Here is a 10,638-nt window from a genome sequence, read left to right as displayed (position 1 = left end):
ATAGAACAAAACAGAGGCACATAGTTCAGCTGGTAGAATGTTTGCCTTGTATTCATGAGCTATAGGTTCAATCTCTAGCATCATATGAACTAGGTATGGTGGCAAATGCCTGAAATTCCTGCACTTGAGAAGTGGATGTCCAGGATCAGAAATTCAAGGGTATCCTCTACTACATAGCCAGGTTGGAGGACAGAATATGGTACATAAGATCCCATAAAACCAAACCACATCCAACAAGAACTGTTCTCTCTCTCTCTCTCTCTCTCTCTCTCTCTCTCTCTCTCTCTCTCTCTCTCACACACACACACACACACATACATACACACACATAAAAGTCAATACATTTTTTAATGAATAAGTTCAAGACCATCTGTGTCTATGAATTGAGTTGGAAGCCACCCTGTCTGTGTAACTTTATTTTATTGGTTCCTCGATTGCTACTGTACGGACCAGGCCATGGAGTCTCCAATAATCACTCAACTGACCTTTCTATCTGAGGGAATAAAACTTAATTCTGGGGCCAGCAAAAAAGGAAAATGTGCACACACACACACACACACACACACACACACACACACACACACACACACAGAGAGAGAGAGAGAGAGAGAGAGTCTATTTCCTCTTTCTTTACTTTTTAAAAACACTCTTTTTAGATTCCTCACATCAAGTTCATTACAAAGAGGATTTTCCTCATAACCAAAATTTACACAGTACATAATCACTCTAAAAACATATTTTTCTGGAACAAGTCAACCTCAATACATTTCTTAACCAAATCTTAATGCTTTTCCTGAGAAACCCACACTTAGTCAAACACTTATCTTTTAGACTTCTCACACTTCAAGAGCCTTTCATCCATAACCATTAACATAGGCTGTAGCTCTAATAACTTCCAGAAAAACAGGTTACTTGTTTTCCTTTTAGTATTTAGAGTCTTGTTCAGTTAGTTTAACTATCCATTCACTTCTTTGTTTTCTAGTCACATGAAGTCAATTGTTTAAAGTTTTGTTTTAGCTATGACACACACTGAAACCCGTGAATACATTTCCCAATATCAAAAAGTACTTGAGCTAATTCCTGGGACTCACTTGTTTTCCTAATCATTAACCTACACCACAGTCTATACAGCTCCTCAAGTAAAACTCTTAAGTCCTAGCCTCGTGACACTTCCTTGTTCCTGTTTTCTACCCTTTGCAACCACTGCTTTATCAGGGGTGGGGGCAACACTATATCCTACTTTTACCTCTATTAATTTCCCCTCTAAACTAACCTCTACAATAATCCCTTATTATATTTATGAAAAATCTTCAATCAAGAAAATTCTATTTCAACTAACACTATTCTTGTATAAAATCATTACTTCAATTAAACAGGACATCTTAAGAGGAAATCATATTCATAACATTCCACAAGTATGAATGTCTAGTAGGATGGGATAATCTCACGAGATAATCACACTACATTAAAAGCAGTGGGGATTCCCTCACACCCATCCACACCATGCCGTTTACTATAGAAAAACGGCAGAGGCAAACATGTAAAGACACAGCAGTAGCAAGAGACACTCAGGATCTGAAGCCCTCTGGGCCTTGCCTATCTGAGATTTACCCATCAGTGCCTTGCACTGTGATGAGTTAAAAGCTCAATTGTCACCTGATGCTCTTCTGACATAGCCACCACTAGATGTATCCTTTTTATTTTTATTTATTCTTCTCTCATACAATACATCCCAACTGCAGCCTTCACTCATTCACTCCTCCCAGTCCCTACTCCCCATACTCCCCTTCTCCCAGAGAGCCTCCTTCTCCAGTCCCTTCTTATGTTGTGTTCTGTTAATATTCCTGGGAGGCATGCTCTTTTATTACTTTTTACATCTTTGATATTATTAGACACCTCTTACTTACTGGTACATAAATCATAGAACAGCCTACAAAGTTTTATCCCTAAGAGTCTAAGAAAATCTAGGCGATTTGGAGGATATCACCTTCCTAACCACCAGCATCCAGCTCCTACTGCCTATCTGTTCTTCATGTGGCCTCATCCTAACCTCACAGTCCTTGACACCTGTGTTCAGGTCTGGATGTATTCAGTGGTGACTAATAGAAATACCACTTCAGCGTAGCTTTAAAAAGTGCAAGCATGGGGCCTGTATGGTTCTGTGCCAGGTCCTCTGTGTCTATGTTATGACTGTTAGCTTGGTGTTTTTGTGAGATTCCTAACAGTGGGAGTAGGGGGCATATCTGACTTTTCTGCCTGTTCTTGGGACTCTTTTCCTCCTATTGGGTTTCCTTGTCCAGCCTTCATATGAAGACTTTTGCCTTGTCTTACTTTATCTTATTTTGTCCTGTTTGGCTGTCATCTCTTGGAGTACTGCTCTTTTCTGAAAAGGAAATGGAGGGGGAGTAGATTGGGGGAGTGAGGAGGTAGTGGGGAATCTGGGAGGAGTGGAGGTATGGAAAACTGTTGTCAAGATGTTTTGTATGAGAAAAGAATCTATTTTGAATAAAATTTAAAAATCTAAGTCTAATAGGACTGGAGAGATGGCTCAGCAGTTAAGAGAGCATGTCACTTTTCCAAAGGAACTGAGACAATTCTCAGCACCCATGTCAGGTAGCTCCAATACCAGTGACCTCCATGGATACACATACTAAGTGTATGCACACATACACAACTTAATATGAAATAAAAATGAATACATTACTTCATGAAATAATTCTAGAAAGAGGAAAGCCTCCAGGTTTAGCTGACATAGCAGTTTGTTTATGTCTCCAAGGCCATAGGTTTTTTCTGTCGCCATCTTGCTTCACTGTCAGTGGCAGTGCCCTGCCAGAGCAACGTAGGTGACATTTGAAGTTCAGGTGCCAGCCCACCAGAAAAGAAACTCTCTGATGGGAGTGTCTCATTCAAGCAAGGCTTATGAGAATACAGACTGCAGAACATCTTTTGCTTATGCTGTGCCTTCACATTGCTGCTGCCACAGGCTTTTCTCTGGTATCTTATAGGATGTATTCATACATTGGTAGTCCCCCACTGCCTGCATTGTAGTGTGTTTTTCTCACGAATGCATCACAATCTATTGTCTGTGGATCTCTGTCTGTGGATTGTCTGGAAGATGACTCCTCCTTAAGCTGTATTGTCCATTTGATATCAACAATGTTAGCTTATGCAGAGTTCTGAGGAATAAAAACAAATACAAACAAATATTACATAAGTCAGGGATTATAAAATCCCTGAAGACTGTTTTGTATCACAGCTCAGGTTGACATAGGAAAACAGTCAAATTTCCCTAGCTGCTAAGACAGCTGTACACTACTAGGTCATATAAAGCTTTAAAGTAACATTAGATTAGAGCAAGTAAGTTGCTAATGGTTTTTAAAATAAACAATTTCCAGGAAAAGCAGTCCAGTTCACAAGGACATAACACCCAACTGTCTGATTTGTTGAATAAGGTTAGATATGCAAAGCAACCTAATTGCTATGCCAGTCTCTCTTCCTAGGTCTGGCTGATAACTAAGGTAGTGATTAACTCTATACAAATTCCTAATCTTAGTTTTATGATATCGGTATGTAATCTGAAGACTCAAAGTTCAGCCAACTGACTGTTTTTCATGTTGAGTTCAGAAATTGTGTGAGTGATAGGGAGCAATTAACTGAGGTCTAGAAACAAATTCAGTTTTGTTCAAGTACACAATAGGGGGAAGATTTTCCAACTGGCCAGGGCTACAGAGAATACCTGATGTCATAGCCCTGAGAAAGAGTCGCAAGTTTCTTTTTTAATCTTTCTAGATAGATAATAAAATGACTGGTTTTTTCATTGCAGCTACAAGAAATTAGGGAGCTGAGATTTGTTTCATGTGAGTTGTCGGGATGACTCTTTTTTTTATCATTTATTTAAGAAATGGAATGTGACCTTCAAATGTAACTTCTTCATTGCCTAAAGGATTCTGTATATATTTTGTATATGTTGCTGTGAAGAACAAGTAGATTCAGAGCCAACATGAGAGAATAAGGAAAAGTAACCTTCAAGAGAGTATGTATGAGCTTTTTCCATTTCCTAAAAATCCTAAGATAGAAAAAGTTTAAGTTTTGTGAAGCTGTGGACTTCCCCTTTGAGCCCTGCTTGCAGTCTGGAAACTGGTTCTACCCAGGCTTCCATACTTCACCTATGACTGAGCTCAAAGTAGCTACTGCTGTTGTTGTATTACCACAAAACAAGGGAGAATGGATCATCTCCTTCTATAGTTCTTTTTCAGGAGACAGAAAGTATTTCCTAGGATCCTCTTCATGACTTTCCTCATTGGCCAGAAATGAATCCTGTATTGCAACAATGCTTCTTTGCAGAACTGTAAAATTATTTTTTTTAATTTTTTTTTACCTAAACACTGTCAATTCATTTACTTACAGTTCTTAAGAATAGGAATCCAAGATGTATCAGAAGGACTCTCCTTCCAAGGCCTCTCTGCTCACTTTGTAGACAGCCACATTCTCACTGCATTTTCTTATCCTATGATAAGAAAATTCTTATTTTATTTATTCTCTTACTTTTGTGCATGTATTTCTGATGTCTCTCTCTGGGTTCAAATTTCTTCATCTTTAGAATAGACCAGCTGTATTGAATTAAGAGCTGTCCTAATTATCTAGTTTTCATTTAATCACCATATTAAAAATCCTATTTCCAAACACAAACACAATCTGAGGCACTGGACAAGGACTTGCACATGAAGATACCATAATTCACCCCAAAGACATAGCTATTCCTGAAATAACTCCTGGCTAAGTAGTGAAACATCTGCCTTAAGACAATGACCTGGCCATGGGCCAGATGCTGGTGACTTATACAGCAAGACTTTGGTCTCTATTTTGAGCATCCTAACTCTTTTTTCTAGTATTGGCTGACTCCAATCTCTCTCTACACTATTGTTTTATCTTTCATCACAGTGACTGTATCTTAATCTACTACTATTTCAACTAGCAATTGTGACTCTGCAGTTACTGGCCTGCTGCTCTGGCAGCAGCCAGGCAGCTCAAGCCTCAGCCGGGTGGGAATTCTTTTCCTGCAGGCACTGACTCTGTCAATTCCACTAAAGTTAGCTTCAACTAAATCTCTATCATTCTATTTATAAAAACTCAAGACTCAAAGGCTGGGGTGAAAACCTCCTAGCTCTGGGAAGCTGAGCAGAACCTAGCTAACCTTCTCTTTTTGCTGACACCTCACAAAAAGAGACAATCCATTGGCTCTGTCAAAACAGGGAAAGCCATGCCACTCAAAATCCCTCCCCACTACTTCCAGAGGATCTCTTTGTAGCCTATCTTTTATGATTACCCTGTCAATTAATCGCTAATGCAGCCTCCTGATTCAAGGTTAATTTTATTTAATTAATGCAAATGCAAACTCAGGATTCACAGTGGGATTGAATATCCTCCAACACTGCCCTGCTGCCAAGAAGAATCCTTATAAAGCAAAAGCCTTAGCTAAGAATGATGGCCCATAACCATAACCCTGGCATTTGGGAGGTAGAGACACAAGGATAAAGTATTCAAGGTCATCTTTCTGTACATAGTGAATTGAAAGTCAGCCTGAGCTACAGATGAAAAAAACAAAAACAAAAACAAAAAACAAAAAAACAAATCAACACACATACAGACACACAGACAAAGAAAGAGACACAGACACACAGACAAACAGATACAAACACAGACACACATAGACAAATAGATAACAGACACAGACACAGACACACACACAGACACACAGACACACACACAGACACACACACACACACACACCACTGCCATCACCACATACAGCACCATGATGACTCTTGTGATCTCATCAAAAATATTGCTGTCACCCAGTATCAGCTGGGTTCAAAGCCCATGTCATAGTGTTTGTGTCAGTTACCTATCTGTGTGACTTTGTGATTTAAAACAGGACTCATTCCTTTTGTCTACGAGGCTACAGTTTGAGCAGCACGTAGAGGGCATGACTAGCTTCTGCTGTTTTAACATCTGTTGGGTCACTCCCATGCTTTCCCTCCCTTTACTGTCAGGGTGGGATTTTAGGCTGAATCACTGTCACATCTGAAAGCAAAGCAGCCAATGGCTGGCGGTCAGTGTTGTATACTGCACGGCAGCTGCTCTCTCCAGTCTTTCTCTGGCTCTCTTCGGAACCCGCGTGTGATGCAGATCAACTTCCTTACTCAGCAGAATAGAATCAGAGATGTTGGTAGTGTGTCTGCAGAACCAGTGAGTGTGTTATACCTACTGTTGGCAATGATTAACTGGGTTGTGGTGGTGAGAGCAAGGTCAGGGGACAGAAGATGCCCCAGATGACCTTTCTGTTTGTGCTACAGACTAAACTGGGCAAAGTTTGAGTCTCTGTTGTGTGTAGTGACAGCTGTAAGTTTTGATGAAGTGATAACATAATGACAAGAATATGAAAAAACTAGAGCCTTGGGTTTGATCCCCAACCTTGACAAAAAGGTGTGTGTGCAGTGAGGGGCATGCTTGCTTTAATGGGTGCTTCATCACACCTTACTTAAATTAAAAATTTTGTTTTTGAGACAGAGTTTCTCTGTGTAGCCCTGGCTGTTCTGGAATTTGCTCTGTAGACCAGGCTACCTTGAACTTACAGATTTACCTGCTTCTGCTGCTGTTCCTGGCCTTACTAAAAATTTTAAAAATCACTTTAATTTCTCTCTCTCTCTCTCTCTCTCTCTCTCTCTCTCTCTCTCTCTCTCTCTGTGTGTGTGTGTGTGTGTGTGTGTGTGTGTGTGTGTGTAAGGTATACATGTATGGAAGTTATGGAACAACTTAAGAAAGTCACTTTTTTCCTTCCTCCACATGGATTCTGGGCATTAAACTCAGGTTTGGCGGTGAGTGTCTTCACTCAATTAATCATCTTATTGGCTCTGTTCATCTTAATTGTTGAGACAGGGGCTCTCCCTGAACCTGGAGCTTGCCCATGTAACTAGACTGGCTGTCCAGCAAGGCTAAGGGATCCACCCATCTCTACTTGCTCAGAGATGTGAGTCAGGTCCAGGTTGCTGTACCCAATTTTATGTGTGTGCTGGTGATACAAACTTATGCTTGAACAGTGTGATGACTAATCTTGGCTGTCAACTTGACTACATCTGGAATCAGCTAAATCTGTAGCTACTGGGTGTGCCTGTGATGGATTTTTCTTGATTGGATTATTTGTGGTCTTAAATCTGGACCACACCTCTGGTGGCAGCCCACAAGAAGGATATGGAAGAAGGAAGCTTTTGCTTTTTGCTTGCTTGTCTTCACTCTCGATGTTGAGTTTGTATATCCTGTTCCTGAGGCATTCCTTTGCTGGTATTATAACATACTTCTTTGAGATTCCACATAGACTGGAGACTGGCAGCTCTCTAGGCTTTCCCTGGGACTCCAGCACCAGACTGGGACTGCTGGGACATCCAGTCTCTGTAAACAACTCTAAGGAACCCACTTTAACACACACACACACACACACACACACACACACACACACACACACACACACACACACAGAGAGAGAGAGAGAGAGAGAGAGAGAGAGAGAGAGAGAGAGAGAGTTCTGTTCCTTTAGAGAACCCTGAGTAATACACCCAACAAACGAGTTCATTCCCCAGCCCCTGTGAATGGAGGTCTTGTGAATAATGTCAAATTATACACAACACCCTTTCTATATCTATCAATATGATCATATTATGTTTCTCTTCAATTTACCATAAGCTCATCTTAAAAACCACCTTTTTATGCCCAGACCTCAAGTCCCAATGATCCTGTAGCAACCCTTGGAGCAAGAACCCCAAGTGAGGAGCCCCAGGTGACCCATGGACCACCTTGGGCCTGGATGCCAAAGAGCCCTTGCACAAGCAATTTCTGTCCAAGAGGATCGTGTCAATCCACTCCACCTACACAATGATCACTCCTACTGCAACCTCACCCCCAAGGCTTCCCCACCTCCCAGCCCTGTCACCACTTATGAGCCCTTGCTCAGTTACTTTTCTATTTCCAGGCCTCTGGATGCAGAGGCTGGGTAATTCTATCACCCACCAACAACCACAGCAGGAGACATCATGGAATTCTAAGTGCTTGTGGGGAGCATCCCTCCCCACCTTCTAAGCCCATGCAGAGGAGACAAGCAATGCCCCCAAAGGAGTATGGTGAGTGTTTATCCTTCTAATAGAGAAAGACAGTGAGCTCAGTGGAACCCTGAGAGAGAGGGGCACTGTTTGGGAAGAGAAGTACCACAAGTGAATAAAAAGTGCAGAGTGGTTTAACTAACTTATCCTCAAATGACAGTGGTGTTTCGAGTTAACTCCTTTGGAGAATACACAGACTCTCAAAGTCAACAGAAAGTCTTTCTTCACTGGCTGGCAGACTACACAGGGAATCATGTAGCCACAAACCTTATTGTTCTTGGCTTTTTATGCACAAAACCTTACCCTGGTTGACACACACTGAAGTTATCAGAGATAGTTGGCAATATGAAGAGCTACAAAAGCAAAAAAGGGTAGTTCACTTAGGGATCTTCCCAGAACTATGAATGATATCGATGAAGATCTTTGTTCTTGTTTTGGCAGGTGTAGGCAGCTATGTGATGGGCTCTTAAGTGAGGATGGTGCCTTGGGACATCTAACATGGTGTCAGTTGTTTTAATTCTGAGAGGCTGTTACAATGTTCCTCAGACCCCACGTTCAACACATGATCAGTACACACTTCCTCAGCTGCTCCGTTACCTGCTCCATCTCTCCTGCCCCAATGTCATCCCTCCATTCTCTGAGATCATTGCTATTTTCACTTTCCCTCAGGGGACTGAAGCCCTTCCTCCTAGGTGTTGCTTCATCCTGTACACAGGATTATCTTAATGCAATAGCAAGGCTGTTGCCTTGTTTACATGGCTCCTTCGGCAGTTCCTACGAAACTATTATGAGACTGTACTTGTGAAGCCAATATTTTCTTTGTAAATTTACACAGCTCCATAAGCCCTGACAAAAGAGAATAGGACTACATCTGGGTCTTAAACCAGTGCTCAAATAACATGTGTACTTGCTGTTACACTAGAGTTAGCACTGTCTCTAATGATGGTTCATGTTCATTCAGTGACATATTGTTGCTTGTGATTTATCCTGCATAGTACTTGAGACTTTGCTCAAATCCATGTTCTGATACTAATTAGATATGTTAGCTTTGTATCCAATAAAATGTTCCTTTCATTCACTCTGATAATTGATCTGCAGCTATAGTTTAGATTTTCTATCTAGCCATTCTATCACTTGGAAAAAATAGCTTATTTCTCCTCCTGTTTCATCTCTCTTAACATCAATATTCACACCAAACATTTATAATAAACCCTACCTCAAGTTAGTGCTGTGAGGAGTCAAATGAAAATACCAAAAACAGAATGTGTGCAAACACGTGGAAAGAATTACACTTTTCTTCCTTTGAAGAAATCTCTGCTGTGTTTCCTAGTTTTGGAGGGAGGTAGAGACCCAGATGCTGGGAAACTAAAGGGATAATCCTTCCTCATACTCTCTGGCAATCTACAATACTGGCAGATAGCCTGGATATAGCCAGTTGGATGCTGTAGACCAGAATTATGACTCTTGAGGTGGAAAAACAAATATTATGCTTTAAATATGAGTGTCTACTACAGGCCTGTGTGTTGAATGTTTGGTCCTCAGGTGGTGCCACAGAGGCTAGAGGCATTGGATTCCCTGGAACTAGTTACAGGCCACAGTGAGTCACCTGACAAAAGTGCTGGGAATCAAACTTGAGTCCTCTGGAAGAGCAGTACATGCTCTTGAATAGCAAGTCATTTCCCATGGGACACCATGAAAATAATGGCATGTCCCTGTCCTTTCTCTATGGCAGGTGAAGAGTTAAGCCAAATCACCTTCACAGTGAGGTCCTCCTGGCAGCCTTCTCTGGATTAGAGCTCCCTGATCCTGTCCTTCCCTAGCTTCATGAGTCACACTTTGCTAGAACCTGTCACTTTTACAATGGAAAAGCCTGCAGCTTTAGAATGTGGCTCATCTGTCTACTTTTTCATAGCTCCACAGTCCTTATTGATCTAGTTCCTGGACAAAGTGCTGGGGACATGTAAAGGACAGAAGTGTTTTCTAACTGGTCTGCTCACTCCCATCAACAGTGCCTGACACAGGGGAACAGGGTCAAACACGGGGGACTGTTGTTTTATATTCAGCACAGTGGTTGTGCCTTAATCTACTGCTATTTCACCCAGCAGTTGAGTCTCTGCAGTTACCAGCCTGCTTTTATGGGCAGCAGACCAACTGCTCAGGTCCCAGCCTGGTAGAAATTCTGTTCCCACAGGCACTGGCTCTGTTGCTGCCAGTAAAGGTAGCTTTAATGAAATCTCTATCATTCTATTTATAAATAAGACTTGAGATTCAAAGGGTTGGGGTAAACCTGCTAGCTCAGAAAGGGTGAGTAGCAACTAGCTAACCTCCTCTCCTTGCTGATGTTTCCCCAAAAAAGTGTGTCCTTCTGCTCCACCAAAACAAAAAGCCTTGCCACTCCAAGTCCCTCCCTACTATTCCTGGTGCAGCTCTCTGTCTTTTCCAGATGCCCTTTGATGTCCTAGGATGACTTTCTGTCAACTAGTTG

Source organism: Peromyscus leucopus, chromosome 15 (genome assembly GCF_004664715.2).
Source record: "Peromyscus leucopus breed LL Stock chromosome 15, UCI_PerLeu_2.1, whole genome shotgun sequence".
In the NCBI taxonomy this organism is placed as follows: domain Eukaryota; kingdom Metazoa; phylum Chordata; class Mammalia; order Rodentia; family Cricetidae; genus Peromyscus; species Peromyscus leucopus.
Note: the sequence above shows the minus strand (reverse complement) of the source record.